The following is a 19,226-nucleotide window of genomic DNA, read 5'->3' as shown; positions in this document are numbered from 1 at the left end:
ATCCATTATTTCCTACTGTTAAGGATTTCTCAGAGTGTTTGCAGATCTTCAGTGAGGCTAATTAGCTAATACAAGTCACTGCTTTGACCTCATATGTTTTACTGTTTACTTTTAAATGCAGTCTTTGAAGAAATTATGACTGACCTTAACAATGAGAATTTTAATAAAGAAGTGTTACGCTTCTTTTCGATTCTGGTATTTATTTGTGCAGATGAAATCCATGTGAGAAGAGATATTTATATACAGTAATAACCACTCTCATGAAAAGGTAAATAGCCAAAGGAATGCTCCATTTAATACAGTTACTTGGGCATTTAGGTGTTTGAAATAATGGGGGGTTGTATCATCACTTATCTTTGCTGTAAGTGTTTCTGTAGAGGGAATATTTTATAATATGACACTTTTTCCTTGAAATAATGGAAAATTACAGGGATCAATAGTAATAAACCTTTCAAATCTTTATGAATTACTTTAAGAAGGCATTTAGCTTCTCCTGTCTTATTCCAGGCATGAAGGAGCAGGGAATGAAAATCAGTTTAACATCTGTTACAGACCATAATCTATACTCAGAGAGCTATACGTACACTAAATAACCGTTCCCAACTTCTACTGTATAGGCCTAACACCTTGGTTTACAGACTGCTAACATATTTGAGTTGCCACTAGTGAAGTCACAGACGTTCAGATCAGATGTGTGCTTTATAAACACTCATTGCACATACTCAATATATCACCTATGCCAAAACCTCAGTATCAAAGAGTTTGACAGAAAGTTCTTCTGGATATGTTAAGTTCAGAATAGAGAGGAACCTTCCTTACCTCTTCTGCATGAATACCACAAAGTTTGTTTCCTGACAGGAGCTTGTTTTTGAGGCTTTTGTTCTGAGGGAAAAAAAAAGTTGTTTTATTACTGAGACTTAGTGACATTTTGAGTGAACTTTTGAATATTTTATCAATCTGGTTTTATTTCATACATGAACAACATCTTCAAATGACTGGAAGAGACGTACATAATGAAAGACAGTAGCTGCACCATAGAAAATTCTGAAAGCCTACAGCTTTGTATTAAAACATGCTTTGGCAGAAAGAGGAATGCACACAGATTTCAAACCATACCAGCAACTGCAGGTAACCTAGATTGGATATGCTGAGGTAGAAAGGCAGGAGAAAAAAACAAAAACAACAGAACACTTTAATATTTACCTGACTTCAGTGCTTAGCTCAATATCATTTTTACTAAATCACTGTAGCAATTGAGTCAAAGATGTCCACGCTTAGCCAAGGTGAAGAAATGCATGGGAACTTTTGATTAAACTTCCCAATTTAAAAGGGCAAGTAATCAAAGCCTTTTAAAGGCCAAATAACTGTATGTGAGCACTGTGCACAGTGCTGCAGAAAAATCTTTTCAAGATGACACGTGCATCCACAGCTTTGTGTTGCAAAACAAAAAGCCATTTGGGCATTACTTGCAGTAAGACAATCCAGACTCTGCCTTGCATAAAAACTGATGTGCAAAATGCTGCACATGAAGGGAAGGACAACAAATATTCTCATAAGCCTCATGTTTGAATGAATTTTGTTCTTTAATAAGGATGTGGGAGCTGGGGCTCCAGAGGAACACCTTCTTGCATTAACCAACATTGAAACACAGGACTAGATTCTATGCTAAGAAAGTTAGATAGCAGATGCCAAGTGATCAAAAGTAAATTATAAAAAAAATCCCAATCAGATGAACTACATTCAGCCCAGCTATTTCTCACAAGGGGTAAATACAAAGAGATAGAGTGTAATGTAATCACACATCAGATGTAACTGGACTCACATAAAAAGTCAACATCATTTCTTGGGTTGATGGACAAACAGATGTGCCAAAGGCTCTATCTCACTAGGAAAGTGTGCTTAGTTAATCTAGAAATTCAGATCATCTCTGTTTTGCTAAACTGCATCCATTATTCTCCAATTCCCCTATAATCTGTCAATGGTTCTAAGGGTGAGGTGCAATCTTTGCATTTTTATTCCCTTCTATTCCTTTTGCCAAGTGAAAGGTGCCGTAAGAAATACTTCCGTTAATACTATTAAAGTATTCATAATTAACCTCTATACGCACAGTTTTGCAGAGGCTCTGCATTAACTCAAGACATGATTGGAAGGAAGAGAAGCCATCCAGAGGGACACAGGCTGGAAAAGTGGGCCCATGAAAACCCGATGAGGTTTGGTAAGGTCAAATGCAGGCATTTAAAGGTCACAGTTACTAGGAGCATAAAAATTTGGAGCTTGCCAGAGGGAGTTGACAACTTCTGTTAAATGTTGGAGTTCTTTTTTAGTACTTAGGAAATTACATGTTGCTACTAAGTACAGCTTTGCCTCCTGACTAATATTGGTTTTTTGTTTGTTTGTTTGTTTTACAGCAGCACATGAAGTATACCAATAAGAGCCTGTAAAAATGTAAAGAGAAGCATTTGATTCTCATTGTGAACATTGCCAAATGAGGTGTGTTCTCATGTATATGTCCCATAGATTTGCTAGAAAGGGACTATTCAAAATGAATTCAATCAAAGATTTTTAGGTTAAAAATGCATAGCAAGTCACAGTATAAGATCTCACGCTTAAGTCTTAGTCAAGAATTCAAGATGATAGATCTTATTTTCCTATTCAAATAATAACAAAAAGCTAAGTTTAACTTGACATTTTTAATTTGTTTAAAACATCATATATGTTTTAAATTGCTTTAACAGAAAAGATCTCAGACATTTCAAGCTTAAAACCCAGTACAGTTAAAGAATGAATTAAGTAACCATGTCTTCAATGGACTGTCTTAAAATGATGTACAGTAATGATTTTAATTAGATATGGTCTTTTATATTTACAGAAAGGATACCATGATATTCCAAATGAGAGACGTGGTCAGTTGGCATGGTGAGGATGAGTTGGGGTTGGACTTCATGATCTTACAGGTTTTTTCCAAACAAGTTAAAAGACATAGCCATGTTCTCACAAAAGCAGTGATCCCTACCAATGCAGACTAAATACATCACCTCTCCAGAGAAGGAGAGAAGGAAGAAAAATAGCTCATGCCTAAGAATTGTTAGGAAACTAATGGTTCTTCCTTTCCATTGCCACTGGAAAATTTTACTACCTTGTATCTCAATAAAATTCAGGTCTCTTTACTTCAACAACTTTATCCTACAATACCAATACATAATGGCTAAAAGGAGTGATAGGGTTTTTTGGCGCTATGTTTCTTTTTAATTTCCATCCAGACCATTAGAAGACTTTAGAGACTTAAAAGTATAAACTAAGAACTTAAAAGCTCAATAGAAACACTTACGTACAGGCAGTGTTCACTCCTTCATTTCCTGCCAAATCATATTAAAATCATCAGATAGATGCATCTTGTGCTTTTCACTATATGCCCTCCTCCCTGGCCACACTTCTTTTGATACAGCCCAGGATAAGGTCGGCTGTCTGGGCTGTGAGGGCACACTGCAGGCTCATATCCAGCTTCCCATTCACCAGTATCCCCAGGCCTTGCTCTGCAGGGCTGAGTTCAATCCTTTCATCCCCCAGCTTGCATTGGTAGTGAGGGCTGCCTCAAAGTCCTTCCATTTGGATTTGTTGAACCTCATGAGGTTCACCTGGGCCCACTGCTCAAGCCTGACTGGGTCCTTCTGGATGGCATCCTGTCCCTCTGGTGTGCTAATCGCACCTCACAGCTTGGTGATATCAGCAAACTTGTTGAGAGTGCACTCGACTCCACCATTGATGCCACTGATGAAGATATTAAAGAGTACTAGTCCCAGCACTAGTCCCTGTGGGACACAACTCATCATCAATCTGCATCCAGACATGAAGTCATTGACCACTGCTCTCTGGACTCAATCCTGCAGCCAGTTCTTCATCTGTTGAACAGTCTGCCCATCAAATTCATCTCTCTCTATTTTGGAGAGAAGGATGTTGTGGGGTAGTCTGCCAAAGGCTTTACGAAGTCCAGATAGGTGACATCAGTGGCTCTTCTCTTGTCCACTGATGCAGTGACACCATCATAAAAGGTCATGTTGACCTCTAGCCACCTAGAGGATTGGTTTAATATTCTGATGCTGACATTTTGTAATATATAGCACCTATATTATCTCTGAGATAGCAGCAGGACATCAGCTGTGGATGAACAAACTGTACAACTTTGACATCATTAATTCAAGGCAAGTTTCCTTTGCCTACTAGACTTCTGAAGCACGAGGACAGAACATGTTCAAGCAAAGAATAATCACTTTCCCTCAGAAAATTATTCTACGCAATTCACTTCAGACATTTTATCTGAGGTCTGACAGCAATAGTTTGTTGTATGCAAGATATATTTGGCTCTGCCTCCCTTTGACGAATAGCACATATGAGCTCATTCTAAGCGCCAGCTCATCACTGCAGCCTTTCTCTATTATGGACATTCTATAAAAACCATCAACAAAAGCAACAACAACAAAACCCAAATGAAACCAACACAACAAAATACACTCCTAAACAATAAAAAGCTCTGGACTGTACTCAGTGAGAGTGCCAGAGCCAATTGCCAAGATGAATACTCTTTGCCATTTCCTGTTAAACAAAATTGCTCTCTGTGCCCTTTTGAGGGAAAATCAGATTGCAGCAACTAACCAAAATTAAATATCTGACAGTATTTGATATCAGAATATACTGGAATCCATTTTGGCTTGGATATTAGCTTTATATTTTCAAGATGATGAAAAACTGTTTGATATAGCACAAAACAGGGTGAAAGCTTTAATCCCAGCTAGGTCTACTCAGCCCTTCATTTTTCTAAGACAGATAAACTGAGTTTCCTGTACTCTACTGTCTGAGGGTTTTTAGGAAAAAAAACTTACACTCTGCTTTGCTGCAGCCTTCCCTAATCCAAAGCCGTTACTTCTATCTGAAATAAGTGAAATTTGATGACGTTTTAGACTCACTAAAACACACATCTAAATGTTAATATTCAGACAGAGTTTACGAACATGCATCACCACAAGCAACAAGACCAAAAAAACAAAGAACAATAAAATAACTACTGATTTTAGAAAAACAAAAACAAAAACAAGTTTTTGTATTAGTACCATTTATAAGATTACAAAACAGTGTCAAATAACAGTGCGTGCAGTCTTTTTGGCGAATGTTTTAAATAGCTAAATGAAAAAAAGTTCCCTCACCCTCTTATCACTTCGAGTGAATTCTCCTGTTACAATAATAAAACCAGTGCACAGGACCAACTATTTTTTTCCTCAGTGTATTTTCTCCTTTGCAATTTCAAGAGACCAGGGTCATGTATTTTCCTTATCCCTGAGTAAAGATAATTCAATACGAAAAAATGATACAAAGAGGTACACATTGGACAGATGTAATTTGATGTAATTTTCAATCAGACCTTCCCAGTCATTTCAAATGGACTTTCACAGCTGATGTCCTGCTGCTAGCTCAAATTTCTAATTCTTTCTAAGTTTTAATTAAAAACACAGCAGTGTGTTGAATGCAGAATCCCATTTAACAGGACATGAATCTCAAATGGGGTAACTGCCTTTTCAATGCAGGATTATCTACAGCAGAGCCCTGACTACTCTTTAAACATTCCCTTTGGCAGAGTTGCAGGAGTGCTCCAGAGACATTCGTGGAACCAGTAAAGCAGAGCCCCTCCTTAGGTAGATATCTGCCCTGAAGATCCTCTCTCTCATAAGTTTGACAAGAAGGGTGAAAAGAAGCTAAAACTGCTGTGAGCTACAGGTTAGGAGGAAAAGAGAATTAAAAGTCCACTGACAGCCCTATCGAGATAAAGAAAATGAAAAACTAAATGCATTTCTTACTTCCAAAGAACCAGGCTCTCTCTCACTGCAAGAATGAAGGGTCACAGTGGTTACATTCAGCCCTACAGCCTCTTTTCCCTCCTGTACCATCAGCAGGAGGTGAAATACTGCATTAAGCACCTCTTAGATCCTTGCACATTTGCATCTTAGAATTGCCAATATCTGTCCTAGAGCATAAGTGACATAGATATGAAAGGAGGAGGGCAGGATATCACTAAGGCATACAGGTATGCTGCTCTCTGCAGAACCATATCACTCAAGATCACTTTAATATTCATAGGCTCTGTCTCGTGAATTCTCTCAGTAGCAATGCCCTGAGTCTTGCTGTTACAGAACTTTCAGCCAGTATGTTTATTTTTTTTTTAAGCAGCAGTCTACAAATAGAATCTGAAAATATTGAGAACGTACATCCATGGTTTCAGAGCTGTTACCACAGTGTCTTTCAATTGGGAAATAAATACCCCTGGGGCTGTTCTACCGGATTGATTTGCAAATTAAACACATTTTCCACCATCCTATGCCCACCTCTATGCCTAGATAATAAACACTAGATAAGAGCTCCTTGCCCCTGTCCAGGTATGGTGTGTCCTCACTTAAAGAATACAAAGTGATTTTCAGAAGTACAATAAATACAATAATTTGTATGTTAGGATGTTCCAGTATTTTTTAAACTATTATTTTACATCGTAACATACTACTCAGATGCTGCCACCAGTACAACAAGATTAGAAAGGTGAGACTTCTTGCAGGAATGGGGTTCCTACCAAGAAGCAATGCAACACTGGCTTAATCTTTGAAATAGATGCAATACAACTGGGTTCACATTTACTTATGCCTTGTTATGAAAATCAAGGTACCAATCTACTGCCATAAGTTACGTGCAAACAAAAAAATAAAGCACAAAGTATACAGCTGATGTGAGATCTTCCTGGCATTGAAGTGGCCAGGTTGCATTGGCAGGGTGACCATCCTCCCTGTAACCAGTGTGCAATTGATCAGTGAACATTTCACTTCATAACACAAATGTAAGCTTCGGACAATTTGCATAGGCAGGGGTATTCTTACTCCACTGGCATAGAACTCTAGCCAAAGCTCCATTAACCTCTCAATATTTCCTAGAATTCATTCAGCGAGAATTCAGAGGACAACAATGACGTTTTGTGAATCATTAACACTATTCCTTCCTGAAATTTTTTCTGCTAGGATTCTTCCTCTTGGCAAGGAAAAAGAAATAAGAATAATCTAACTTAAATTGGACTGTGCTTTCAGGATCCCCCCAAAAAGTTTGCTCTTTTTTTAGTTAAGTGAAACAACATATACAGGTCGATCATACTGAACTGTTAATGGCCATAGTGAAAATCATTCCAGTGCAGTTCAAATTAATTGCTTTATAGGAGCAAGTAACATATAAATATAAAAAAAATATTTCCAGAAAAAAAGTAAAAAATATATGTACTTCAGTGAAATTCTGACCTTAGGCTATTAAAGATTACCATGACAGATGCAAAAAAGTAACAAAAATTGCAGACAAACTTTCCCAGTACTTTTAAGTGAGCCTAAGCAGTCAAGAGGACATGGGATATCATTTTGCCAAGAACATTTGGAATGGGCCTCTGCCTGGTCATCTGTGAATGAATTCACATCATTACAAATAGATACAATAAATAGATGCAAAATAGATTACAAAAAATACAATACAAATTACAAATGCTGTAGACAGGGAGTTGAGTGCCTATCTCCAAATTAAGAGAGAGCTTCAGCAAGATTTGGAGTTGTGCCCTACAGTGGTAAATAATTTCATGTCATGAAGTCAACATTTTCTTAGAACGAGAACTATTTTCAAAAGGATCTGACACATGGGCAGTGACAATAAAACATTCTTTGAAATGATTACTACAAAACGTAATTCTCTTGGTGGATAAAACTTCTGCATTTCTTCCATGTTGATGACTTGATTCATCTTTGATGTTTAGCCAAGCTGAAGAGGAATTATGGTTAAATTACATGTGATCTGAGGTAGATTATCAGCAGAGGTTGTGTTCAAACACATCAACGCATTTCTGCATTATATTAAGAAGGACAACACGTCGAACACTTCAGTTATCCAAGCACACAATATGCTTTATACACTCAATCTCACACTTAGTTACAAACCAATTCCATAACAAAATTTCAGACCACTTGACAGAAAAACTTCTACTCAACCTAATAACAGAGATCAGAACATCCATCTCACCTGCTGACTGTGGTCAATACCTGCAATGCAGGGCTAAGGAATTTTCCGTCATCAGATAAATGAGAAAGTTGTATATATGATGATTGCTATTTTACTGGATAGAATACAGACATTAAAATCCTAACATCAGTGACTTTGATATCAATCCAGCAAATGTTTTCATGCTAAAATAGAACAAAATCTGCACAGCAGGAAAGAGATGGCTGCCCCCTTCTCCCACCTCCACTTCAACGTAACTAAGATATTCAGAGCACTGCAAAGTGCAGTAGGAATCTTTACATTCTATTCTATTTTTAATATTACAACAAAATATGATTCGTTTGGGGGTTTTTCTGTCTTTATAATTATTATACTCTAAAATACGGTGTACTCTTTTCAGAGCTAAAGAATAGTTTGGCACTAATTTTTTTTTACTAATTTTTTCCATTATCAGTGTATGTCCTACTTTTAATGACACAGATCATTGTTACTCCCTTTGAAGTGGTCTTCCCAGTAGGCAATTTTAACATCACGGTGCTAAAAGCCAACGTTTCCACTCATCTGCATCACAAGAATAAATTGGATCAGCACATTTCTTTCCCAGTTTGACTGATTAAACAGCATTTCCAACTTTCCATTTTCTGTACAAATCACTGAAAAAATGTCAGTCATTAATTTTGGAAGGAAAAAAGAATATATTTTTTTTAACCCTCAAATGAAGATTCAAAAGCCTTTAACTGCCTGCTGTCAAAAACTGCTTCTGTATTCTTCCTGCTTATGTAGGTTTTCTTTGGCAGTGCCGCTGCCTCTGGTACTTATGGATGATTTCTTCTGAACTGGAGAACCTATACAGCATCCAAAGAGGAAATGAAGCTTGACTCACCTTCCTTCTGCATGGGAACAGATTTTTATACTTACAAAATTCACAGGATAAGAGTTCATCTTATCTCCAGAGTACAAAGACAGAAGAAATAAAATGTCCTCCTTTATAGAATAGTGCCAAGCATCAAAGCCTTAAAATTTCATTTCTGCTTTACTACAATTTTTTCACCCCACCATCTTTCAGTGCAGTTCAATTGAATTCACCCTGCAGAGCATGAAATTCTCAATAGATCAGGGACTTCAAAATGCCTTGACTTTATTTTCTATTAGTACAGCTATACACAGGAAGACTGAAGAAAAATCATTTTAGGATGATTTACTTAATACTAAAGCTATAACCACAGTTTATATATGAGTAATACCAAACCATTGCTTGCAAGGTACTTATTTGAAACAATGCTTCTTAGCAGGAAGAATACGTATTACTGGGAGCTATCAAATTCATCTTCTGCTCCTGATTTGCTTTGTACTGCCTGTACTACTTTGTCTTTTACGTAATACATGTTTTTCAAAATACTGTCACAGCCTGAACAGCCAAGAAATATACTGCCTGATATAAACCACTGTGCCAGCTTAATAAATACATGGGGCTATGGTAAAATAGTACATGTAAAGACATTAACACACTTTAAAGTAAGTATACACAGTCATAATAAAACACCTTGCCCACAGATATTATCTTCTCTACCCACACTGTAATAACATTATTTAAATAAGAGTATTATTTTTTATTTTTTAATACAGATATCTTTTGTCTAATGAGTGGCACTTGCAGCATCCATGTGACAGAGCTGAATAACGTTTTGCTACTTCTTGGTACAGAATATAGTTAATGATACCATTTATTATGTTTTGGGAGAAATCCCTACCTTGTTCTTTATCTCAAGGAAATTATATACAAGCACACATCAGCTGGAGGTCTTACAGATTTTTTCAGGAAACATTTAAGGACCTCTAACAGAGGAATTTTTAGACAACACTATGTATTGTATATAGCACTTTTTTTTTCCCCTCCACACAAATGTTTATTATTATTATTAATTTTTTTTACAAAGTCCTGAATAGCCTGAAATTTACATTTCTGTACATTGGCTTCTCTTCATATGCTACAGCACAGCTGCTATGTTCAGCTGGAAAGCTGCTGTTGTTTATTCTTATCTCTGAATTGTCAAGATGAATGGCAATAGGGCATGTACTGAAAGGATGGAAAAAAAATGGGGAATTATTTGTATAGTTACTGGGGAATCTGAGATTGCTGCATTCAATATTTGCCAATACAAACAGAGGGCTATTAAATAAAATGCACTATTTTTGAAAGAGGGGCAACAGTAGCTGTGAATGGAATTTCATTTATGCTATGCACCTCTATTTGTACGAACACAAAGCCTTTAAAATTACATAGAAGCAATATCCATTAAATGTACATCATATTTACTCTTACAAACAGGTTTTGTATAACCATACTGCATATTCAATGATTGGAGAAAAGGCACAGATAAACAATGTTTCCTCAAAAAAGTACAATTCATTTTGTCAATCTAATTAACAAAATATGAGGTCCTTGTTGAAAAGGCCTATATCAATTACTGACATTCCAGAAAAGCTGTTAGTGGGCATATAGGGAACTGACCACGTAGTGCAGAGATTCTATAAAGAGCCATTAGGTAGGGATAACCATTCGTTCCTTTCTCACACACTAACTGATGCACAGAAGGGCAATGCAATTCTCTCAAACCAAATTTATCCCAAGGCAAATTTAGTTGACTAAAGAACGTGGGCTTTGCGAGAAGCACCAATTGCACAGATGCTCCAAATAACATCTATTGCAGAAATCCAGAAACTGCTCACTCTACGGCTCATATCATGCCTGTGCACCTTCTCTATTTTGTAGTCAAAGCACTTTAGTGAAAATGGAGAGAATCAGAATGACAGAGACATCAGAGACATAAATATGTACTTATGAGAAATACCCCTAAAACATTTACGATACTATGAATGTCAACTTACATGTTTTCCCTGAGCTTTTATCTATTCTCCAATCATTTTACAAGCTAGGAAAAAAAAAATCATTATCTTCACATAGTGTAGTAAATAGAGATCCCAGTCAAGCTGAAGGTGCACTTAGTGCCTGACAATCACACCACCACAACCACCACAAAGACCATGAGAGAAAGAAGCTGCACAGCTACTGCAGTTTTTGACTGCTGTTTTTTTTCCTCGTGCATTTTCTTGGGCTGAGCTTGCAGGGAATTCATGGCAGACAATAAGTGCAACTGCTAGTTAAGAGCAATAATGAGTACAAGGGTAGCAGGAGAGCAACACCGACATAAAGCCTGTATACAGAATTCAATTTCATGAACAAGTACTGTGTTAAATATAAGGCATATAGTAAGAAGTTCTCAAAGGAACAGTCAGGCAAACAAGAAAACCATACAAACAGCCTAGAAGCTGTTCAAAAACACTGTATCAGAAATTCCCAAAGCCCTGAATAAACCCAATAAAACTAAGACTACAGGGAACAACTGAGAAAAACCTGCTGAGAGGAGGAGATCAGGAAAAACTATTAAAAATAATCAAGTTAAACAGTGCAGTAAGATGGAATTTGATAATATAAGTTGTGGAGGTGTTTGGTATCAGGAAGGGGCCTAGAAAATCAATGTACAACTGGTTCATAAAATACACTATGGGGCATATGCACTAATAAATCCTCAAACTCCCAAATCCCAGTGTCTGCAGTGAGGCAGGCCAACACAGGCTACTATCATACCATTTGGGACTGTCATTGTCACAGGAGATACTGTGATCCATGAATCACTGAACATTTCTTTACATTCTTTTAATTTACAAGGTGGGAGCATTGACAATACCTCTGTGCCTCACTCAGAGCATCATCTGCAACAGTGACTTCTTGGCACTCCACTAACCTGTATGCATTTCTGATGGAGCAAAACTCATCTCACCGATGGTCCCCCATAGTTTCACCATGAATTATTTTTTGTTCTGGATGAAGAAGTGAAGCAGTACATCTGTTGACATCCCCATCAAGTTACTCATGTTTTGAATCAAAGGACTGCTGAGAATCTTCATTGACCACTCATTTTAGGTAGATGTGGATATATTCAACAACTAAAGCATCAGTGCATTATCAACATTACTCACATCCTAAATCCAAAGCAGAGCACCACACCTGCTACTAGGAAAAAAACTGTTTCCCAACCCAAACCAGGACACAGTCAACTTCTGAAACCTCTTTTCAACTGACTTCACGTATGTATTGCCAACACTTAAGCATTCTTCTTACCTCGTTTTGGAGGGCACGGATCATTTTGCTCTTTCTTTCCATTTCAGTCTTCAAAAAGTTAATCTACAGGTGGAAAAAGAAAAAAAGAAAAAAAAAAAAGCTGAGTTTCTGAAAGGTAGCTAAACATCACAAAATCATAGAATGACTTAGACTAGAAGGGACCCAGAGGATCACTGAATTCCAACTCCTCTGCCATGGGCAGAGCCACCACCCTCCAGATCTGGCAGCAGACCAGGCTGCCCAGGACAGCCCCGTTTAACCTGGTCTTGAACACCTCCAGGAATGGGGCATCCACAGCCTCTCTGGGCAGCCTGTACCAGCACATCTCACCACCGTGAACTTTTTTTTTCTTTTCTTTTAACCTTATTCACAGCCTTCAAAGAAAAAAAAAAAACAAATAAACCATGCGTAAAAACAACATATCATAGAAAGCTACTGCTGCACCAGGAGATGTAGGTATAGGTTACAGCTCTGAATAACCTGATAAATCTGAAAATTGATACACTTTACTTGGTGAGAAACTCAGAACTGAGAGAAAATTAAAAAAAACCCTCACTTTACTTCTGTACTAGTCGATATAGTGTTTGTTTTTCTAGTGAAGTCCAAAGTGATCCTCAGAGGTAAGGATTTGTATAAAAACTATTAGCTTATAATTTTTGAACCCTCTAAGATACCAAATCTATCATAACAGGTTTCTAACAGCTATTGGTCCTGAGGAGGTGAGACTGACAATTTCCATCAGATTTACCTGTGGAATAAAGCCTAATTTATACATGGAAGCAGTTGAATCTTTTGTCTTATTCATATGTAAGATTTGTCCTGGAAGGTAACACTCTCAATCTTAGTTCAGTAAGCAGTTTTAAAACTATTTTTTACACATCTAAGTTTCACTTAGGAATGAGTTTTCCTCCAGACTTAAAAAACTTAATTGGAAAAAGAATGTTTTAATTGTAACAACTAGCATTAAATTAGCACAGTGCTTTCATCCATAAGCATCCACCTACAATTCACTAAATTCTCATTCCTGTACACCCAGTGCCCCATGTGTTTTTCTCTCCATCTATGATATAAGTACTGCCCACACTCATGGGAAACTATAGTTTACCTGACATTGCTGTAGACTTGTTAAGAAAGAAGAAAAAAAGTAGGTAGATGCCATTACTTGAAGAAAACATTACTGGGCTTGACACTGCTCTTATCAACATCAAAAGATAGATGAGAGAGCACAAGCTTAACTTAAGAACATCTGTATGGGGTACATGAGACAAATATCAACCGATAGATATAGTAGGACTTCCAAAATCCTTCCCAGATTTTGTCTAATGATTTGGTTAAGGGAAATACTAATTCCCCGTAGATACTACTGAGGATCATTCTGTAGAGGAAAATGAGTATACTCAGTACTTGCCTAGAGATCACATCTATAAATGAATTCAATTTACATACACTGTATAATAAATGAAACATTTTTGCATAACAATAAATTGAGGCCACAATCAAAGTAGAAGTTTATGATTGACTGAAAACTGAAAATTAAGAAGTAGTGTACTTCTTGCTGTTCAAAAGATTTGCAAGTTACCACTGAATACTGACAGCTTCTTCGTTAAAGAGCATTCTGGTTCTCAGCACTAATCCTCTCATAATAACGTTAATGTCTCCTGAAAGCACATCCTATGTCCAAATATAGATGAAATACTGAAAAAGGTATGGCACTGGGTTTGTTGACTGTGTGCTCTCCATACAAAATCTGAAACTAACAATCTTTTCTGGAGAAGATATTTTTATGACATCCATCATGGATTTATGGTTTATTATTCCACATCATAACATCATGTAGTGCACTGGGAGTTAAAGAATTAATGCTCCAGTTCTGGGCACCTGTCTAGAACAGAAGAGCTACATACCCCAGAGGACTTTGCATTCAGAGAGGAGATATAACCCCCGGCAAGGTCATCTGATGTTCCCTTTTTCTTCAGCTCTCCTTCCTGCTGCTCAACCCAACTGCCCATCTCACCTCAGCGTTTTGGTGACGCCTTCAGTTCTCAAACATTTTCTCTCCCACTATATTTGGTTTATTAGCTTCAATTCTAATTATATTGTATTATAGTGTTATCTTGCATTCCAATGCTACATTTAGTGAATTAGTTTGTTTCTCCTCGGATCCTTGCCATTGTTTTTAATTATTTGGGGTCCCCTGTTTCCCCACTCCAGAGGCATGGATTCACAAATCCCTCTGCCCTTCAAGTCACTGAACTGGGCCAAACCTGCCCATAAACCACTGACAGACACCACAGGGCTGTTAATTTAACCAGCAATTCGTGTGATGGTTTTACTCAGTCCTAATGTTAGGGCATAGTAATGGACCACACAGCGCTTCAGAATCTCAAGTTGAGAAGTGGAGTTTAGAGCACAAATGACAACAGTGCATAAACTGCTTTCAAGAAGAGTACAAGTTCTGCTTTCATCCTCCAGATCCTCCTAGCATAGTAAGCTTTTGAGCGCTTTTCTTTGTTAGAAGAGAGGTATGCTAAATGAAATAATAACTATGAATCTTTCTGCAGCTTTTCCACTTTCTATCTGCTCTTTGTTCTTGTTTGACTTTCAGCTCTTTCCTACTGTAGGAAAGTCTTTAATCACTATCTAGCAGTAATTATGAAAACACATAATGAAAATGTATTGGTGGTTCTCAGAATGAACTTTTCAGTATTTAGCACAGACATTGCTTCTGTCTCCTGGACACAGACATCCAAGGTACTCTGAACACAGACATCCAAGGTACTCAGAGCTTTGAGTGCTTCAGAGCTCATTACATTTATTAAAGGCAACAGTTTCCACCCAGTAGCCTTTACTCACAGTGTGTGACCTTGAAATGTTGAAATTAGATATTTCCCCACTGAAATACAAAGTGCTTTAGCAGATGGCTGTGATCTAATTCTATGAGACAGATATTAGTTATTTACCATGGACAAAAAGTGGAGGAATACCAGCAAAGTCATTAGTGCACAGCCAGAGCTCAGCTATGCACTTATTGCTTACCTACAGACATCATCAGCATCGCTCAGGACTAACGTCAGAACAGTTAAGGTGGGACTGAAATACATTCACTGACACCATTGACTAAGTAGACCTAGCATACTCAACACTGACTTTCATGGTCTTATTTTCAAATTACTACGTAGAAAATGATTCTAAAAGCCGGAGAAAGTGACTGAAACTATAAAACATAGAAAATATTCTATCATTTGCTAAAAGGAGAGAATAATCTACAAAGCGTCCAATATTTCTGAAACCAAAGCTAAACATATCCTGTCTGCTAGGGTTCCTTACAAAAAAAAAAAAACCTCTTCAATTTTAAGCTGTAGTTTAATGAAGGAACGCTTTTGTTGTAGAGGCATTTACGACTTTGTCACAAGAACTGTTAATAAACAAAACATGTTGGAATGAAATGGACATCCTATCCTCTTATGAGTTTGTAATATTTGTTAGGACTCTTGTTTGGTGATAGATATCTCTATCTACTTTATCCTAATTTAATCCTGAGTGTTATATTTGTGCCTTATTACTAAGAACATCCTTATCCATACTGATATCCAATTAATCATATTGTTTTTATTTTCTAACAAATCACAGCGGGATTTTCTGCAGACATATTTTCTCCTTCATTTTGACAGGCTGTAGAATAATTATATTGTCAAACAACCCCATCACCACACCTTCCTAAAATCTATTACCATGATGTCAGATAGCAGCAGGAGCAAAACGGAAAAGGCTGTCTAAAATTAGCCTGCCTACCCTAGTTTCACTGTTTTGTTTTTTTCTTTTTTCCCCTTCCAGCCCCTATCATAATTTCCCTGCTTCGTTCTTTACCCTCTCACTCATCTAAAGCAGTCCAGAAATTTATGGGAACCAACTTCACAGACTCAAGGTGACTTCCTGAAATAGTAGCTACTTGCAAAAATACAAGTGGTTAGTATGAAACACAGTCAAATGAACAGCCAGCCTTCAAAAAGCTCTCAAGATCCTGTTAACCTAAGGCAGAAGCAAGAATCACTACTATCTTCTGTATTCAAGTTCACTGAAAAAGAAGAAACAGTTCACTGAAAAAGTTACACACATGCATTGTTTTCCACTTCTCTGTTAGCAGCTGTAAAAATCAGTCCTCCAAACTGAATTCTGTTTCTTCACTACTTGGGAGAAACAGAATCCTCATCCTCTTGCATACACTTCGCTTTTACGTAACAGACATCACCATCTCACAGTTGTTCCCTGTTGAACACAAACATTAGCGTCTGTATACATTGCTTTATGCAAGAGAACCAAAGGGCTATGTGTTTGCAACCCCTCCATAGCATTTAGTGCACATGGTGCTGAGAAATGTAACCTTATGCTTATTTATTCAGATAAAAAAATACAGACTTAATTCACCAAATCCTGTAGGATAAAGCGTGCTTAAACTTTATTAGAATTAAACATAATTCATTAAATTAGAATTAAACTCAAGCTACACTTGCCTCAAAGTAACACTAGACCTTACAAAATTCATATTGTTTTCAGAAATATGGGAGAAATTGGGTGTAAAGTAACCGTGTGTGACAGTAATAATATTTATCTCTATTGTAGCTTTCATCCAAGGACCCCAAAGCGATTTTGGAATATTCATTCAGTCTCATTATTTGTGAACATGCACATTTTACCCTCAGGCACATGGAAATAAGTGTCACAAACCAAGGATTCATCGCAGCCTTCCTTAAAATCAGTGGCCTATTAAGTATTCTATTATTGGCAACTTTAAGAATACAGTTTAAGAATTCAGTTTCTCTAACTGCATGGCAACACTCCAAGTTCAGTTCTATTATTAACTCAGTGATTTTTCTTCCTCGTGTCTTATTTTTTTTGCTGGTTTTGTTATGTTTCTGTTGTTTTATGCTCTTCCAAAGCACTATTTTGGGGGCTGAATTTGTGCAAGGCACCAGTGCTCAAGTTAAAAAGACAGTACTATGTCATGAAGAACAGAGCCAATAATCTGTCTGCTATAGCTGAGATTTATTTAACCCACAGCTGAGTTCATCTCAATCTCAAGATGGAATACAGAGACTAAATGACAAAATACGTTTTCCACATTTAATTTGCAGGGCTAAAATTTGCTGAGCACAAAAGCTAGCAAGAATTTGTCAATGTATCTGTAAAAAGACAATTAAGACAATGTTGGAATAGCCTGTTCTGATTATATATCCAAGAGAGTGAACGTGGTTTCATTCCTTTATTTCAGGACAATATAACTTTCTTAAGGAGAAAACTCTTACAAGTGTAGACTGTGATTTCTATACACACTCTGGCCTGACTATTGAGAAAGATCCAAGTATAGCTCATTCTTTTTAAGTTCAGTACAGCATAATATTTATTTTTTCCCCTCAAGAATAGAAGAGAGCTTTTATTCACTCATTAAGCCTACATGTATTAAAAATCTAGTAATAATACTTTGTGGGAGACAAAGGAACTGGTAAAACGTTACCTTTACACTTCTAATTTCTGATTAACAAAGGGAAAGAGACTACATATATCTGTTTATAACCCAAGTATAACATGACCCACATAAATCATAATTCAACACTGGATGGCTATTTCTGTTTGACATTTGTGACATCAATGCTCAAGTCCAAATAGAGGGACCATTTGCCTTCCCAGCTCCAGAATCCAGCCAGCTCCTTCTTGCATCCCAACTGCATATCAAGGGAGTACTTGTGTGTTCCACTAACCCTCAGATCCCACTATTTGATGGCAATACTCTCACGGGAACCTGAGAGTGCTAGTAGCAGTGCACTGTGACAGCTGCCTAAGACACTAGAATCTGCTTTAGATACTAAGAATCTAAATCATGCACCTAACGTCTAACCTAATCATGCACCTAACATGTTTGATCATCATGACTGTTCACCTTGCGTCAACTAATGAATTGAAACAAAGATCTCCTTTCTTACTAAACACATTGCAGACATTCATTACATTCAATAGCAATATTTTCAGTTCTTAAATCAAAAATACTTCACAGAATCACAGATTTAAAATAATGATTAAAATAACGAGCTCGTATGCTGCATACCAAGGACATAAAGTCACACAAAAGGCACGCGAAGGAAAAAGAAGGCATTTCCAAATATTCACTGAATTATGTAATTCATTTTAAATCTGTCTCAGGAGCACTCTCGTTTATTGAGTCTGAAAACCAATAAAATATTACCAAATACACCAGTGATTACACAATGTGAAACTAAAAATACATCTATAAAAACCTTCTAGCAGATTGTTTACAAGTCCACAATGAGAATCACAGAACACTTGAGGTCTGAAGGAATCTCTGGATATTATCTAGTCAACTTATGTTCATGCTGTAAGAACACCACTGACCAACATAAGAACATGTTCATGTTTATACTGAAGAATTAAACAAAGAATGATCCTTTTTTTCCTCCTGCAATAGCAAAATTTGGCTATTCATGCTTTGAATTAATACTTTTTTCTAGTGATAATGAGATCAGTGTCAAATACACAACTATACATACTATACTATATACTACAATCAGTAGCAATTAAATAAATGGCAATGGCAATATGACAGTGTACTCTGGTACAGGTAAGACATGAGGTATTTCACTGGCATAAGGACTTGGGCCCAAATCTCCAAGATACTGGGTAAATACTCCTAAAGCTCACAGAAATTAGACCAACATATTAGTTTTTCCGAACATATGAATGTTCTCCACTCCTTTCTTCTGACTCTATATGTATAGTACTCTATAGAGTACTAATACATATTTCAAACCTAAGATTTTCTTTTTACATGTAAACAAATTTGAGATGATGACAAAATCTCTATATTAGAAGGAATTTTAAAAAAGACAGAAGGAAAGAACTCAAAAATTGGAAAAGGGACAGAGACTCACTCACCGTAGCCTGCTGCTTTTCTGCTTTCTCAGCTGCTTCC

The 19,226-nt window shown here is 36.9% G+C and overlaps 1 long non-coding RNA gene across 1 annotated transcript; it reads right to left on the bottom strand.

Annotated features, from left to right (window-relative positions):
* Window positions 1-810: 810 nt before the first annotated feature.
* On the bottom strand, window positions 811-19,226 carry LOC122186244. Its single transcript, XR_006181099.1, has 3 exons — window positions 19,190-19,226; window positions 12,245-12,307; window positions 811-882 (listed from the first exon to the last, which is right to left on the bottom strand). It is a non-coding gene; the product is annotated as an uncharacterized LOC122186244 (long non-coding RNA).

Source organism: Lagopus leucura, unplaced genomic scaffold (genome assembly GCF_019238085.1).
Source record: "Lagopus leucura isolate 7727_CA_CO unplaced genomic scaffold, USGS_WTPT01 Super-Scaffold_100035, whole genome shotgun sequence".
Lineage (NCBI taxonomy): Eukaryota > Metazoa > Chordata > Aves > Galliformes > Phasianidae > Lagopus > Lagopus leucura.
This window is presented reverse-complemented; position numbering and strand designations above follow the sequence as displayed.